Source organism: Eriocheir sinensis, chromosome 27 (assembly GCF_024679095.1).
Source record: "Eriocheir sinensis breed Jianghai 21 chromosome 27, ASM2467909v1, whole genome shotgun sequence".
NCBI lineage: Eukaryota > Metazoa > Arthropoda > Malacostraca > Decapoda > Varunidae > Eriocheir > Eriocheir sinensis.
The window spans coordinates 10,218,470-10,235,904 of record NC_066535.1 but is presented as its reverse complement, the minus strand read 5'-3'; the positions used below and the strand labels follow the sequence as shown (position 1 = coordinate 10,235,904).

At 41.5% G+C, this 17,435-nt stretch overlaps 1 protein-coding gene across 7 annotated transcripts in view; it reads right to left on the bottom strand.

Annotated features, from left to right (window-relative positions):
• LOC127004116 (trithorax group protein osa-like) overlaps positions 1–17,435 on the bottom strand; it is a 278,016-nt gene that overhangs the window by 60,593 nt on the left and 199,988 nt on the right. For 4 of the 7 annotated variants that reach the window (XM_050871498.1, XM_050871502.1, XM_050871495.1 and 1 more), the window contains 2 exons: positions 15,348–15,400; positions 2,843–2,871 (listed from right to left, as the gene is read on the bottom strand). The gene's annotated coding sequence lies outside the window, so the exon portion shown is untranslated. The remainder of the gene's footprint in view (positions 1–2,842; positions 2,872–15,347; positions 15,401–17,435) is intronic. The other 3 variants (XM_050871500.1, XM_050871496.1, XM_050871499.1) reach the window with 1 other exon arrangement.

Here is a 17,435-nt window from a genome sequence, read left to right as displayed (position 1 = left end):
TGTTCCCCACTCCTCCTCCTCCTCCTCCTCCTCCTCCAAGTCCATGATTCTCCTCTCTCTTATTTCTCCTCCTCCTCTTTCTCCTCACCTCCTATTTTTCATGTCTCGTTCCTCCTTGTTCTCTTTCGCTTCTCATTTTCCACCTCCTCCTCCTCCTCCTCCTTTCCTTTACCTCTCATTCCTCCTCCTCCTTTCCTTTACCTCTCATTCCTCCTCCTCCTCCTCCTCCTCCTCGTTCTTTTTCCTTCTCTCCCTCCTCTGCCTCCTCCTCCTCCTTTCCTTCCTTGCTCCTTCGCCTTTTTTGTTCTTTCAAATTCTCCTTCTCCTCCTCCTCCTCCTCCGGACCCAACAAGTCTCGGTGATGGACGAATTTGGGAAGAAAATTGAAGAAAAGTGGAGGAAAAGAAAGAGTGGAGGAGGAAGGAAGTTTATATTTTTATTTTGTTATTTACTATTTTTTTCCCTCCCAGCTCTTCCCGTCTCTCTCTCTCTCTCTCTCTCTCTCTCTCTCTCTCTCTCTCTCTCTCTCTCTCTTGTTATCTCTTCTTTTTTCTGTCCCCTTCACTGTCCTCCTCCTCCTCCTCCTCCTCTTCCTCCTCCTCCCTCCTCACCTTTGTCCCCAATCCCAGCGCTCTCTCTCTCTCTCTCTCTCTCTCTCTCTCTCTCTCTCTCTCTCTCTCTCTGTCGCACCTGCCTGTGACGTGTCTCATCATCACTTCTCCCTCTCTCTCTCTCCCTTTCCTCCCTCCCCCTCCCATCTCCCTTCCTTACCTCCCCTTCTCCCTTCTCTCTTCCTTACCCACGTCCTTCCTCTTCGCCTCCCTCCCTCACCACTTCTCCCATTCCCCTTCCTTCCTTCCTTCCTTCCTCATCTCTCCTCTCCCTTACTTTTATTCTCCCTCTCCACCACTCTTGCATATTCTCCCTTATCCTTCCTCTCCCTTACTTTTATCCTTCCTCTCTACCACTCTTGCATATTCTCCCTTATCCTTCCTCTCCCTTACTTTTATCCTTCCTCTCCACCACTCTTACATACTCTCCCTTACTTTTATCCTCCCTCTCCACCACTCTTACACTCTCCCTTACCCTTACTCTCCCTTACTTTTATCCTCCCTCTCCACCACTCTTACATACGCTCCCTTACCCTTCCTCTCCCTTACTTTTATCCTCCCTCTCCACCACTCTTACATACTCTCCCTTACCCTTCCTCTCCCTTACTTTTATCCTCCCTCTCCACCACTCTTACATACTCTCCCTTACCCTTCCTCTCCCTTACTTTTATCCTCCCTCTCCACCACTTACATATCTCTCCCTTACCATTTCTTTCTTCCTAACCTTTTCTTCCCTTCTACCATCTCGTCTAGCATACCTTTCTTCTTCTTCCCTTTCTTCCTCTCTTCCTTTACATCTTCCTCCCCCTCCTCCTATGTCTTTTTTTATCTTCAACCTTCGTGTTCACCCATCAATCCCTTCCCTAAATATACCTGACTTAAAGACCTCCCTATTTAGACTCCATTCGCTACCCAACCCCCTTACCTCATCCAATCCTTCTTCCCTTCCCTTCCCAGCTCCCCTTTGCTATCCACCTCCCTGTCCCTATCTTCCCTATTCTAATCTTCTCCCTTCCCTTCCTACCCCTCATTCGCTATCCATCTCCCTTTCCCTTACCCTAACCTCCTTCCCTTCCCAGCTCCCCTTTGCTATCCACCTCCCTGTCCCTATCTTCCCTATCCTAATCTCCCTTCCCTCCCTACCCATCTCCCTTTTCCTTCCTCTGTCTTACCTTACCTAACCTCCTCCTTCATACCCCTATCCTCCCCACCCCTTATCCTCTCCCCCTTTACCCCATTATCCTCCCGTAGTCTGTTCCCCACCCAACCACCTCCCTTTCCCTTACCTAACCTCCTTTCTCCCCTCCCTCCCCTTCCCCTTACCTTCACACCCCTTAAATAGAACACACATCCTCCTTCCCCCTCTCCCCCTACCTCTAGTTTCTCCCTTCCCCCTTCTTCACCCCCTACCACCTGTCTAGTTATTTACTTATTCTCCCTTTTATATTATCCCTATTCTCCTTTCTTTTCTCACCCTTCTCTCCCTATCATTCCTTCTTTTCTCACACTTCTCTCTTTTTTTCTCTCCCTATCCAACCTTCTTTTCTCTTCTCCACTTTTCTCCATATTCTCTTCTTTTATCTCCCTTTTTCTCATTCTTTTCTCTCCCTTCTTCGCTCCCCCCACTAACTACCCCAACCTTCCTTTCCTCCCTTAAAGTCCCCATTACTTCCCTTCCTTTCCCTGCCCTTTACCCCCTTCCTACCTTCCCTTCCAACACCCCTCTCCCTTTGTTTTATTTCCCTTCCCTTTTAAAAGCATACCATTTCCTGTACAGACTCCCCTTTCCTCCCCTACAATTCCTCCCCTAACCCTTCCCCTACCAGCATTGTACCTCCACTATCAGACCCCATTCTTCTTCCCTTTACTCCCCTTCCACTCCCCCATTCCCGCATCCACCTCCGCTTACCTATCCCCCTCTCTATTACTCCCCTTTCCTACCTTCCTTACCCCTCCCAATCCCTCTTCCAGTTTCCTACCTCCCCTTCCCCTTCCCCTTTCCTACCTTCCTTTCCCTCCCCCTTCCTACCATCCTTATCCCTCCCCTCTCCCACTCCCCGCATTCTACCTCCCCTTCCATACTCCCCTACCTCCCTATTCCTCCTCCCGTATCGTTCTTCCCTATTACGCCACCATCCTATCTCTCCAATCACCCCCACTCCCCCTTCCCGCATTATGCATCCCCCTTCCCTCCCTCCTCCCCAATTAACACCTGGCGACAGAACACTTACCGGAGGCCTTGGGGAGGGATGGGTAACACCTGTAAGGTAAGCGAGAAGGAGAGTTAGTCAAACAATTTACCTTGTCACACCTGGCCACACACACACCTGTTACCTGTTTGTGGTGCAGGTAAGGGCGTACGTTCACACACACACACACACACACACACACACACACACACACACACACACACACACACACACACACACTATTTTTTTCAACGCGGTATACAGGAAGGAATTATCTCGTACCTAATTTAATAACTGGCCAAAACACACACACACACACACACACACACACACACACACACACACACACACACACACACACACACACACACACACACACACACACACAACGTTAACGGGTGTGTGTGTGTGTGTGTGTGTGTGTGTGTGTGTGTGTGTGTGTGTGTGTGTGAATAAAAAGCAGGGAGATTAAAATAAACATAAGGACACTCAAAGACGTTCTCAAGCTCCCTCTCCTTTTGTTCTCCCTTCTCTTTTTCTCTCCCTATCCTCCCTTATTTTCTTAATCTTTTTTATTCATATTCTCCCTTCTCTTCTCACCCTTCTCTCCCCATCATTCCTTTACTCAGACTTCTCTCTCCCTTTTTCTCCCTATCCTCCCTTCTTTTCTCAATCTTCTCTATTTTTTATTCATATTCTCCCTTCTCTTCTCACCCTTCTCTCCCTATCACTCCTTTTCTCACTTCCCAATCTTCTCTTTTCTATCCACATTCTTCCTTTTCTCCCTGTCATTCCTTCTTTTCTCACACTTATCTCCCTTTTTTTCTCCCTATCCTCCCTTCTTTTCTCAATCTTCTCTATTTTTTCTCCCTATCCTCCCTTCTTTTCTCTTCTCCCCTTTTCTCCATATTCTCTTTTCTTTTCTCATTCTTTTCTCTCGCTTCTTCCTTCTCTCCCTTCTTCGCTCCCCACAATATATTCTACCCACCCCATTCTCCTCTCCCCTCCACCACCCCTCCCCCTGTCGCTTTACCCTTCAAACCTCACAATACCCCTAATTCTCTCTCTCTCTCTCTCTCTCTCTCTCTCTCTCTCTCTCTCTCAACACCCCGAGGTTCTCCAACAATAATTGCCATCAGCCACAACCACGAGAGATCTAATCTTCTCTTGAGGGCCAGAGGGGCGTAAGCGACACCTCGTGGACCTCAACCAAAACTCATCTCAACATTGGAACTCCGAGGTAACTGCCAGCGTCTCTCTCTCTCTCTCTCTCTCTCTCTCTCTCTCTCTCTCTCTCTCTCTCTCTCTCTCTCTCTCTCTTATCTATCTCTCATTTATCTCTGGTCTTTTTTTATCATCCTCTCCCCTCTTCCTCCTCTTCGTTCGTTGTTTAATTATATTCAAGCTGATGATTGCTTTCTCTCTCTCTCTCTCTCTCTCTCTCTCTCTCTCTCTCTCTCTCTCTCTCGATTTTATTTAATAGTAATCAATTTCAGCGCCTCGTTTCCTCTTCTCTTATATAATGGTTTAAAGAATTTTGCCTCTCTCTCTCTCTCTCTCTCTCTCTCTCTCTCTCTCTCTCTCTCTCTCTCTCTCTCTCTCTCTCTCTCTCTCTCTCTCTCTCTCTCTCTCTCTCTCTCTCTCTCTCTCTCTCTCTCTCTCCAATGTCTTTATAACTATGTCAGTGTGTGTATGTGTACATGTGTGCGTGTGAGTGTGTGTGTGTGTGTGTGTGTGTGTGTGTACACACACACACACACACACACACACACACACACACACACACACACACCACAAGGACGAAAATCTCTCCACACAACCTCGAACAAAAACCCGAAGAGCCGGAGGTGGAGGAGGAGGAGGGAAGAGGAGGAGGAGGAAGAGGAGAGGATAAGGGCTGAATGTGTACAGTCACTAAGGTTGAAGCCCTAGGCAAGCCGTATACCAATGTGGTCCTTATTGTAGGAGGAGGAGGAGGAGGAGGAGGGTGTTATGGTGTCTGGTGACGGATGGAAGGAAGGAGGGAGGGAGGAAGAGAGAAGGGAAGGGATGAATGGAGAGAGAGAGAGAGAGAGAGAGAGAGAGAGAGAACGGCAACAAACAAATGTAATTAAACACAGATATGCATACAAATGAGAGAGAGAGAGAGAGAGAGAGAGAGAGAGAGAGAGAGAGAGAGAGAGAGAGAGAGAGAGAGAGAGAGAGAGAGAGAGAGAGAGAGAGAGAGAGAGCATTCACACAAAAACCTGACAAGAAAGGAAGGGGTTGAAGGGAGAGAGGGAGGAAAGGAGAATAGAAAATGGAAATGAGGAGGAGGAGGAGGAGGAGGAAAAGGATGACAACATGACAAGGAGGGAGGAAAAGAAGAGTGGGAGGAGGAGGTAAGCCAGTCTCCTCCTCCTTCTCTTCTTCCTCCTCCTCCTCCTCCTCTCCTACACCTGCCTTGAATCCTCCTCCAGGTGTGTGAGTGACGTGTCCCTCCTCCTCCTCCTCCTCCTCCTCCTCCTCCTCCTCCTCCTCCTCCCTTCCCGTCACCACCATCATTAGTCACCCATCACCTTCACCCTTGTTACTTACTGCTCTCTCTCTCTCTCTCTCTCTCTCTCTCTCTCTCTCTCTCTAATCACCATCACTCTTCCTCTTATAACATAATCGCCGCTATTTCCAATCACAATTAATAATAACTTAAGACAAAGCTTCTCTCTCTCTCTCTCTCACTCTCTCTCTCTCTCTCTCTCTCTTCTCTGACTCTCTCCTCCTCCTCCTCCTCCTCCCCCTCCTCCTCATCCTCCTCCCTCCCCACAGTATCAGGTTCCTTCAACGGGCTGGTCCTGTACGGCCGAAGGTCCACGTGTGTGTGTGTGTGTGTGTGTGTGTGTGTGTGTGTTATGGTCGTAGTCGTAGTAGTAATAGTGGTAAAGGTTATAGTGATGGTAAATAAGGTTCATTTTGCCATAATAATAATAATAATAATAATAATAAAGGCGTAATAAGATAATAATGATAAAGATCTATTGAGGAAAAAGAAAGCAACACAAGGCCAAGTATAATGTGTGTGTGTGTGTGTGTGTGTGTGTGTGTGTGTGTGTGTGTGTGTGTGTGTGTGTAAGTAAATTCACCATCATGTTCCGGGGATGTTGTTACAGCTGCTGTGTGTGTGTGTGTGTGTGTGTGTGTGTGTGTGTGTGTAAACCTTCATACGGTTCTTACACACACACACACACACACACACATTTCAAAAAGATTTCGTCCAATATTTTTTTTTATACATCCAACGAAAGAATGTTTGCAGAGAGAGAGAGAGAGAGAGAGAGAGAGAGAGAGAGAGAGAGAGAGAGAGAGAGAGAGAGAGACCCAGAATGATTCTCACGTAAACAGACTTAATTGGATTACTCACCCCCCAACCTCTCTCTCTCTCTCTCTCTCTCTCTCTCTCTCTCTCTCTCTCTCTCTCTCGATTCCCAGCTCCTCAGCAGATATGATGTATTGATAGTGGAGGGTTGAGTTTGAGAGGAAGGGGAAGAATAAGAGGAGGAGGAGGAGGAGGAGCAAGAGGAGGAGGAGAAGGAAAAAAGAAGAGAATGTGGCGCCCTCTTTCTCTCTTCCCTTCTTCTTTCCTCAACTTTGTTTTTCTTTTTACTGTTTTCCTTCCCTCCTGTTTTTCCCTTAACCCTTTTATTCTTTTTTCTTTTCTTTTTCTTTCTTCCTCCTCTTCTTCACCCACAGCTTTCTATTTTTGGTCTATTCTTATACGTTCTTATCTTTTTTATTTTTTTTTATTCTTTATTTTCTTACTCTTCCGCATTTTCACTTTACCTTGTTCTTGCTTTTCCTGTTTTCTCATTTTCTGCTCCATTTACCTGGTTTTTTTTTTCTTTCCTTCCTTCTCTTGATTGCCTCTCATATATCTTTTTTTTTTTCTCTTTCTCTCGTGTGTGCCCCTCATCTTTTTCTCCCTGTTTTTTTATTTTATCTTTCTCTTTATTACATTTATATCTTATTATTTTATTTCTTTTCATTCTTTTTACACTTATCTTTCTTCTTCTTGTTATTTTCTTTCTTTCGTACTCCTGTTTTTCATTTTCATTTATAACAAACTTTTTTTTTATCTTTCTTTCTCTTTATTACATTTATATCTTATTATTTTATTTATTTTCATTCTTTTTACACTTATCTTTCTTCTTCTTGTTATTTTCTTTCTTTCGTACTCCTGTTTTTCATTTTCATTTATAACAAACTTTTATTTTTTTTTTATCTTTCTCTCATACGTTATTTTCTCAGCAACTTTCTTCTTTTTTACTACTTTTCCTTTCTTCATTTCTCTTTAGTCTTGCCTCTCTCTTGGTTCTTCTTTTGTTCTCGTTTTCCTTTCTCTTTTTTTCCACTAACTTTTATTTTCTTTCTTTCCAACGCAATTTTCTCACCAACTTTCCTCTTTTTACTAGTTTTTTTTTCTTTCTTCTTACTTTATTTCTTTTTCACTGTTTGCTTTCCTCTATTTTTTCCTCGTCTCTTTCTTCTTGTTCTTTACTTTACTTTCTTTCTCCTCTCTTCTTTAGTTTCTTTCTTTCTTCGTACTCTGTTTTTCTTTCTTTCCTTCGCTATCTTCAATTTCTTTTTTTCCTTCTTAACGTTTTTTTTTCCTTATATCTTTCTTTCTTGCTCTTTTTCCTTCTTTCTTGCTGTTTTTTCTTTCTCTTTTTACTTCTTCACAAACCCTTCAATCTTTCTTTTCTTCGTTATTTTCCACCAGTTTTTCTTTTAATGTTTCTTTTCTCTTCTCTCGTCTTGTTATTTTCTTTCCTTCGTACTGTTTTCCTTTTTCCTTTTCCCCCACACAAACTCAAATCTTCCTTTTCTTCACTATTTTCCTTTTTTTTCTTTTAAGTGTTTGTTTCTCTTCTCTGTATCTTTCGTAGTTCTTTTCTTTTTTACCACATTTTATTTAATTTTTCTTCGTAATTTTTTACTCTTTCTTTTCCTCATTTTTTTTCCCTTCTCTCTTTCTCTTTCTTTCTTAGTTGTTATCTCTTTTTCCACATTTTTTTCCTTTCTTCGTTATTTTTTCACCGGCTTTCTTCTTTTTACTCTTATTTTTTTCCTCATTTTTTCTCCCTCGTTTTCGAAAATCTCCGTCTCTTTTTTCATTAAACTAAATATTTCTTTTCTTCGCTATTTCCACTTTTTTTTCCTTTTAATGATTTCTCTCTTCTGGTTATTTTCTTTCTTTTTTTTTTCTTTTTAACACATTTTTCTCCACTATTTTCCAACCAACTTCTTTTTTTCCTTGTTCTTCGTTTTTTTTTCCATTTTTTTCTCCACTATTTTCCAACTAACTCATCTTTTTTTTCCTTTTCTCTCCCTCGTTTTCGAAAATCTCCGTCTCTTTCTTCTTTAAACTAAATACTTCTCTTCTTCGCTATTTCCACTCTTTTTCTTCCCTTTAAGTGATTTCTTTTCTTTCTTTTTTTTCTTTTTTCCACATTTTTCTCAACACTGTTTTCCAACTAACTCTTCTTTTTTTCCTTTTCTCTCCCTCGTTTTCGAAAATCTCCGTCTCTTTCTTCTTAAAACTCTTCCTTTTGTGGCAAGAGTTTTAACTTCTTATCTCTTAATTTTCTGCTCAGCTTTCCATTTCGTTTTTTCCTCTTTTCCGTTTCTCACGCTTAAACCATTATCTTTTTTTCTTCCCTTTGGCCTCCCACGCTCTCTCTCTCTCTCTCTCTCTCTCGAATTGATTTTATCTTTTGAAAGATTTTTTCTCTCTTTTCCTCCTCCATCACTTGAAAATTAACTTCTCTCTCTCTTCAGAATTTCCTAATATGGGTATCTCCTCCTCCTCCTCCTCTTCCTCCACCTGCTCCTCCTCCTCCTTCCTCTTCCTCCTTCTTTATTCCTCTTTGTCCTCGTCGTTCTCCTCTTCCAATCAATAAACGAAGCATGATTTCGTGTGCGTGCGTGCGTCTCTTTGTGTGTGTGTGTGTGTGTGTGTGTGTGTGTGTGTGTGTGTGTGTGTACAGTAGGAAATAATTATTGCTACATGCCTCGCGTGGGAGGGAAGGGGGGGGGGGGACAGGGGGAGGAGGGGGGTTGCGTTGGAAGATGGGGGGAGGGGGGGGGGAGAACACGGGTTTGCGTGAGTGGGAGTGGGGGGGAAGGGGGGGACAGGAAGTGGAATGTAAAATAAGTAATATGTATACATGCTCTCTCTCTCTCTCTCTCTCATAACAATAACAAAACAACAGTAATAACAATAACAATAATAATAATAATAATACGAAGATACGAGAAAGAACAAATTAAACGGGAAAATTAAACGGGAGAAATAATACACGTGATGATAAATAAAAGTGAGTGACAATAAACAGAAGGAAGGAGCAGAAACAAAGACGATGAAAGGATGAAGAGAAATACAATATAAAACCAACAATGAGACCGAAGGAGGAAAAGAAAGAAAAGAACAGAAGTAAAGAAAGAAAGACAGGGAAGAAAAGAAGAAAGAAACACAACCAAACACAGAGAAGTAAAGGAAATTGATGTGAATGAAGGAATAAGCAAAAGGAACAAGATAAATAAAAATACACAAAATAAAACCAATAAAACAGGAGGAGGAGGACAATAAAAGTAATGAAAGAAAGGGAGAAGGAAAGAACGAAAGATAAGCACACACACACAAAAGTAAAAATAGTTGATAAGAATGAAGGAATAAGGAAAAAATAGGAAACAAACACGAAATACAATAGCTAACGATAAAGGAAGGAATAAGAAGAGAAAGAAAGGGAGAAAGGAGGGAAGATAAACTGGAAATGAAGGTAATGTAAAGAGAATGAAGGAATAAGGAAAAGGAAAAGAGAAAAGAAACAAACACGAAATAGAAAAACAAATGATAAAGGAAGGAATAAGAAGAGAAAGAAAAGGAGAAAGGAGGGAAGATAAACTGGAAATGAAGGTAATATAAAGAAAAAGAACATATAAGGATAAGAAAAAAGAAACAAACACGAAATAGAAAAACAAATGATAAAGGAAGGAATAAGAAGAGAAATAAAAGGAGAAAGACAGGAAGATAAACTGGAAATGAAGGTAATATAAAGAAAATGAACAAATAAGGATAAGAAAAGAGAAAGGAAACAAACACGAAATAGAATAACAAATAATAAAGGAAAGAATAAGAAGAGAAAGAAAAGGAGAAAGGAGGGAAGATAAACAGGAAATAGAGGTAATATAAAGAGAATGAGAGAAGAAGTAAAAGGAAAGGAGAAAGGAAATAAACAAACACGAAATAGAATAGCTAATGATGAGGGAGGAATAAGAGAAGAAAGAAAGGGAGAAAGGAGGAAAGAGAAAAACAAAATAAATGTGATTGGAGAGGAGTAAAGAAAATATAGGAAAATAGGAAAAAATGGAGAAATGAGGAGAGATGACCAAAAACAAAGTAAAAAAATAAAAAAATAGAACAAGAATTTTAGCAACACAAGACAAAACAAAGAAAATAAAGAAAAAAAGGAAAAAGTGGAGAAATGAGGAAAATATATATAAACAGAACAAAAAAGAACTATAACAATAATTTTAGCAACACAAGACATAACAAACAAAGAAAATAAGAATAGAAAAAATTGAGAAATGAGGAAAAAAAAAAGAACAATTCTAGCAACACACAAAACAAAACTACCAACAAATAAATACAAAAAAAGACGTAAAATATGGGACAGGGACACAATGATATGACGTGTGTGTGTGTGTGTGTGTGTGTGTGTGTGTGTGTGTGTGTGTGTGTGTGTGTGTGTGTGTGTGTTGTTCCACTGTCTTTTAACACCTGGGACCCAACACAGGTGAAGGAAGGGGGAGGGGAGGGGATGAAGGGGGGAAGGGGAGGAGGGAAGGGGAGGGGAGGGAAGAGGGGGAGGGAGGGTTGAGCACCTGGGAATACATAAAGGAGAGAGAGAGAGAGAGAGAGAGAGAGAGAGAGAGAGAGAGAGAGAGAGAGAGAGAGAGAGAGAGAGAGAGAGAGAGAGAGAGAGAGAGAGAGAGAGAGAGAGAGAGAGAGAGAGAGAGAGAGAGAATTGAATAGAATTGCTAAATGCAGTGGAGAGAGAGAGAGAGAGAGAGAGAGAGAGAGAGAGAGAGAGAGAGAGAGAGAGAGAGAGAGAGAGAGAGAGAGAGAGAGAGAGAGAGAGAGAGAGAAGAGACAACAGAGAACAGACACACACACACACACACACACACACACACACACACACACACACACACACACACACACACACACAAGCACGCACAAACACAGACAGAGGAAGGCAGGGAGGAGGAATAGCTAAATACACTACAAAAGAAAGAAAGAAAGAGACAAAGGGAAGGAGAAAGAGAAGAAGAAGGGGAGGAGGGGAGAACAGGTAAATAGCGTGAGGGGAGAGAAGAGGGGAAGAGGACGCCATGACACAATAAAGAGTGGAAGAAGGGGAAAAGGGTAAGAGGGGAGAGATACCTAAATACTACAGCTTAGAAGAGGGGAAGAGAGAGAGAGAGAGAGAGAGAGAGAGAGAGAGAGAGAGAGAGAGAGAGAGAGAGAGGGGGGGAAGAGGGGAAGGAGAGAATTTTATATAGAGGAAAAAGGAAGAAGGGGGAGCTGTAGATGGGGGAGGAGAAGGAAGAGGAAGGAGAGAAAAGAGAATAAGAGGAAGAAGTAAAGGAAGAGGAAACAGTAAGGAAGAAAAGAGGGGAAAGAAGAGAAGGGAAAAAGATAGAGAAGAGGGGAGAAGGTTGAAAATAGGAGAATGACGGAAAGGGAGAAAGAAAAAGGAATAGGAGAAAGCAGTAATGAGGGGAAATAAAAGAAGGGAGATTAAAAGTAAAAAGTAAAAGGGGGGAGATGAAAACGGGGAGCAGGAGGAGGAAACGGTAAAGGGAAAGAAAATAAGGAAATAAGAAAAAAGAAGTAACAGGGAGAACAGAAAACAGGACACATGAGAAGGAAGTAAAGGGAGAGAAAAAGAGGGGAGAAGGTTGGGAATACGAAAGGTACAAGGCAAAAAGGTGAGGGGGGGGGAGAGAAGGACAGGGGAGGGGTGGGGAGAAGAGGGGAGGAGAGGGAAGGGAGGGGAGTGAGGGAAAGGGAGAATACCAATCTGAATTACAACACAGGTGGCAGGAAGAGGGGAAGAGAGAAGAGGGGAGAAGGGAGAGGAGGGGAGAAGGGGAGAAGGGAGGAAAGGGGAAAAGGTAACCCAAAAAACAATGCGGAAGAGAGAGAGAGAGAGAGAGAGAGAGAGAGAGAGAGAGAGAGAGAGAGAGAGATAAAAGAGAAGAGGGGAAATAGCAAGAAAAGGCTGAACAGTGTAGAGAAGAGGAAGAAGAGGAGGAGGAAGAAAGAAGCAAAGAAAAATAAGATAATGAAGGACGAGGAGAAGAGGAAGAAGAGGAAAAGGAGGATAGAAAGAGGAATTGATTGATTGAGGGAAAGGAGGAGGAGGAAAGAGAAGGAAACAATAAAAGACGAAGCGAAGGACAAAGAAAAGAAGGAAATAAAAAAGAAAGAGTGAATCATTCCCACCAAAAAGAAAATGGGATACAAAAAATAATAATGAAGAAAACGATGAAAGGCGAGAAGAAAGAAAACGATAAAATAAATACATAGAGGAATTAATTGACTGAATATATACCCACACAAAAATACAATAGAAAAATAGATTAAAAAAAATAGGAAAGCAGACCGAGGAAAAGAAGAAGGAAAAAGGGAAGCAAAGAAAAGGATGATGATGGACAGGAAATGCGGAGGAGAGAAAAAAGGAGGAAACAGGAAGGAAGAGGAAAAGGAGACAAATAGGAAAACAGACAAGAGGAAAAGAAGGAAAAAGAGAAGCAAAGAAAAAAAGATGATGATTGAGGGACAGGAAATGCGGAGGAGAGGAAAAAAAAGGAGGAAATAGGAAGGAAGAGGAAAAGGAGGAGACAAATAGAAAAACAAACAGAGGAAAAGGAGAAGGAATGAGGGAAGCAAAGAAAAGGATGACGATGATTGAGGGACAGGAAATGCGGAGGAGAGGAAAAAAAAGGAGGAAATAGGAAGGAAGAGGAAAAGGAGGAGACAAATAGGAAAACAGAGGAAAAGGAAGAGGAAAAAGAGAAGCAAAAAATAAAGATGACGATGATTCAAGGCCAAGAAAAGCGGAGGAGAGGAAAAAAAGGAGTAAAACAGGAAGAGGAAAAGGAGGAAATAAACATGAAGAAAGACGGAGGAAAAGGAGAAGGAATGAGAAAAGCAAAGAAAAAGATGATGATGAAAAGGCCATGGAAAGCGGAAGAGAAAAAAAAGGAGTAAAACAGAAGAGGAAAAGGAGGAAATAAACAGGAAGAAAGACAGAGGAAAAGGAGGAAAAGAAAAAGAGAAGCAAAGAAAAAGATGATGATGACGAGGCAGGAAAAGCGGAAAGAAAAGGAGAAAACAGGAAGAGGAAAAAGAGGAAATATATAGGAAGACAGACTGATTGAAAAATTCCCACCCAAACAAAAACAAACAAACAAATGATAATAATAATGAAGATTGGAGATAAACGTGTGTGTGGTGAGGAGGAGAGAGGAGAACGTCGGGCGGGATTGTTGGAAAGAAATACCACCATCACAAAATTAATCCCGTACAGGTGTAAAGTGAGCAGGTAGAATTAATTAAGACCGCTGAAGGTGAGTGAATACGGGGGGCAGGTGTTTGGAGCGGGCGAGAGGGAGATGGATGAGCGAGGAAAAAACATGCTACCACCTGCTAATTAAACACAGGTATACGTGAGGTGATAAAGGCAGGTAGGTAAGGTAGGTAGGTAAGGTAGGAAGGTAAGGAGAGGAAAATCATTAAAGGAAAGTTAAAAGACTGAGCGGTAGAAGGTAAGGAAGAGGAACGAGGGAAAAGAAAGGAAGATAAAGAAGGAAGATAGAGAAAAGTAAGGAAGGAGAAAGGGAAGAAATGAAGAAGGGAAGGAAGTAGAGAAAAGTAAGGAATGAGGAGAAAGGGAAGAAATGGAGGGAAGGAAGAAAAAGAACGAAGTTGAGAAAAGTAAGGAAGGAGAAAGGGAAGAAATGAAGAAGGGAAGAAGAGAAGGAAGTAGAGAAAAGTAAGGAATGAGGAGAAAGGGAAGAAATGAAAAAGTGAAGGAAGAGGAAGAAAGTAATGAAAAGTAAGGAATGAGGAGAAAGGGAAGAAATGCAGAAGGGAAAGAGAAAGAAGGAAATAGAGAAATTAAGCAAACGAGAGAGAAAGGGAAAATATAACGAGGTTTGTGTGTGTGTGTGTCATCTGTTTGGTTATTAAACAGAGATGTAGGTAATGTTTTGCAGTAAGAACGTGAAATGTGTCGTGTGTGAGAGTGTGTGTGTGTGTGTGTGTGTGTGTGTGTGTGTGTGTGTGTGTGTGTGTGACTTTCTAAATGTTTACTTTATCAAATGCGTTTCAAGTGGGTAAATATAATTATGCGAAGGGAGAAAGGAAGGTAGGTGGGAGGGAGAAGGGATAGAAAGGATAAAAAGACGGAAGGTAAATAGTTCAAAAGAAAGAATGAAAAGAAAGAAGGAAGTAATGGCTCACGGTAAATAGTAAAGAAAGAAAGAACGAAAGAAAGACTGAAGGAATGACTAGCGGTAAATAAGGGGAAAGAGAATGAGCAAAAATACGCAAGGAATAACTGGGAGGTAAATAAGAAGATAAAGGAAGAGAAGAAAATAGCGAAAAAAACAGAATTAAAATGAAAGAAAGCAGGGATGATTACAAGCAGGAGGGTAGAAAGAGGAAAGAATAAATAGAAAATAGAATAAGAGAAAAGCAGGAGGTAGAAAGACGAAAGAATAGAAAGAATAGAATAAGAGAGAAAAACAGAAGGTAGAAAGACGAAGGGATAGAAAGAATAGAATAACAGAGAAAAACAGGAGGTAGAAAGACGAAAGAATAAATAGAAAGAATAGAATAAGAGAAAAAGAGAAGGTAAAAAGACGAATGAATAAATAGAAAGAATAGAATAACAGAAAAAGAGAAGGTAGAAAGACGAAAGAATAGAAAGAATAGAACAACAGAGAAAAGCAGGAGGTAGAAAGACGAAAGAATAGAAAGAATAGAAAAACAGAAAAAAACAGGAGGTAGAAAGACGAAAGAATAGAAAGAATAGAAAAACAGAAAAAAACAGGAGGTAGAAAGACGAAAGAATAGAAAGAATAGAACAACAGAAAAAAACAGGAGGTAGAAAGACGAAAGAATAGAAAGAATAGAACAAAAAAAAAACAGGAGGTAAGAAGACGAAAGAACAGAAAAATAAAGAATAGAAAAATAAAAAGAACAGAAGAAAGAAGCAAAGGAGGAGGAACGGGACGAAATAAAGATAAAAAAAGTAAAATAACTGGACACATAGATAAGTAGAAAAGTAAAAAGCACCATTAGGACAAAAAAAAAGTAGACAAAATAAAGTAATAGAGGAACGGGGCCGAATAAGGAAGTAAGGCGGCATTAGCAAGACAGGTAAGTAACAAATTAAGCAGGTGTGTAGGCAGGTAAGTTAGCAGGTGTGTGTGTACTTACGTCACGAGCAGTGCGAGCAGGAGGTGACGGTCGAAGCCGCTACCCCGACAATCCTGTAACGAGGAAAAGCAGGTAATTAGTAGGCGTCACCTGTGTGTGTGTGTGTGTGTGTGTGTGTGTGTGTGTGTGTGTGTGTGTGTGTGTGTGTGTGTGTGCGTGTGTGTGTTATTATCTCATTTTCTCTTCCCTCTATTCTTGCCTTTTCTATCCATCCCCGCGTGTTTGTGTGTGTGTGTGTGTGTTTACATAATATATTCTTACATACCTCTGACATCTGTGTGTGTGTGTGTGTGTGTGTGTGTGTGTGTTTGGACCGACTGTGTGCGTACGTGTCACGTTTTACACACACACACACACACACAACTGCACACATTTCCTGTCAGCACTCTCTCTCTCTCTCTCTCTCTCTCTCTCTCTCTCTCTCTTTCAACTTCATAAACTTCCTGCATCTCTCCCCCCCCCCCGCCCCCCTCGCGCTAACTCCCTCTAAACACACACACACACACACACACACACACACACACACAAACGCACGCACGCTATTTCCACCCTTCTGCCGCCTTTCCGCATGGTTGATTATCGAACTCAATTCAAACCTTCGCCCCAATTAAAAGCTTGGAGAGAGAGAGAGAGAGAGCACGCCAAGCAACTCTCACCCTTCAATATTGAGAGACTTCGGGCGCAACTCTCTCCCTTTCTCTCTCCCTCTCCCTCTCCCTCTCTCTCTCCCCTTCTCCCTCTCTCTTCCTCCCCACGATTAGTAAACGCTTCCCCCTTATTTGCTTTTTTTTTCTTTCCTATTTGCCCCATTAAGCATGTTAAAAGGGGGAAGATGATGCTAAGCCACACGCAAGGGGAGAGAGAGAGAGAGAGAGAGAGAGAGAGAGAGAGAGAGAGAGAGAGAGAGAGAGAGAGAGAGGGGAAAATTATTAAAGGAAAGATAAAAGAATGAGTGATAGAAGATGAGGAAGGGGAAAGGGAAGAAATAAAGAGTAAAAAAGGAAGTAGTGGGATTATTTAAAGGAGAAAGGGAAGAAACAAAGAGAAGGGAAGGAAGAGAAAGAAGGAAGTAGAGAAATTGAATAAAGAGAAAGGGAAGAACGAAGAAAAGGAAAGGAAGAGAAAGAAGGAAGGAGAAAGAAGAAATGAAGGAAAAATAGGAAGTAGAAAAATCAAGAAAGGAAAAAGGAAAGAAATGAAGGGAAGAGGAGAAACGAAAGAAATGAAGGGAAGAGGAGAAAGGAAAGAAATGAAGGGAAGAGGAGAAAGGAAAGAAATGAAGGGAAGAGAAAAAAGGAAAGAAATGAAGGGAAGAGGAGAAAGGAAAGAAATGAAGGGAAGAGGAGAAACGAAAGAAATGAAGGGAAGAGGAGAAAGGAAAGAAATGAAGGGAAGAGGAGAAAGGAAAGAAATGAAGGGAAGAGGAAAAACGAAAGAAATGAAGGGAAGAGGAGAAAGGAAAGAAATGAAGGGAAGAGGAGAAAGGAAAGAAATGAAGGGAAGAGGAGAAAGGAAAGAAATGAAGGGAAGAGGAGAAACGAAAGAAATGAAGGGAAGAGGAGAAAGGGAAGAAATGAAGGGAAGAGGAGAAACGAAAGAAATGAAGGGAGGAGGAGAAAGAAAAGAAATGAAGGGAAGAGGAGAAAAGAAAGAAATGAAGGGAAGAGGAGGAAGGAAAGAAATGAAGGGAAGAGGAGAAAAGAAAGAAATGAAGGGAAGAGGAAAAAGGAAAGAAATGAAGGGAAGAGGAAACGAAAGAAATGAAGGAAGGGAAGAACTGAAGGGAAGAGGAGAAAGGAAAGAAATGAAGGGAAGAGGAGAAACGAAAGAAATGAAGGGAAGAGGAGAAACGAAAGAAATGAAGGGAAGAGGAGAAACGAAAGAAATGAAGGGAAGAGGAGAAACGAAAGAAATGAAGGGAAGAGGAGAAACGAAAGAAATGAAGGGAAGAGGAGAAACGAAAGAAATGAAGGGAAGAGGAAAAAGGAAAAAAATAAAGGGAAGAGGAAAAAGGAAGAAATTTGATAAAAGCGGAGATACTACAACCCCCCCTTCCCCTACCACCACCACCATCGTCTACTTTAATTA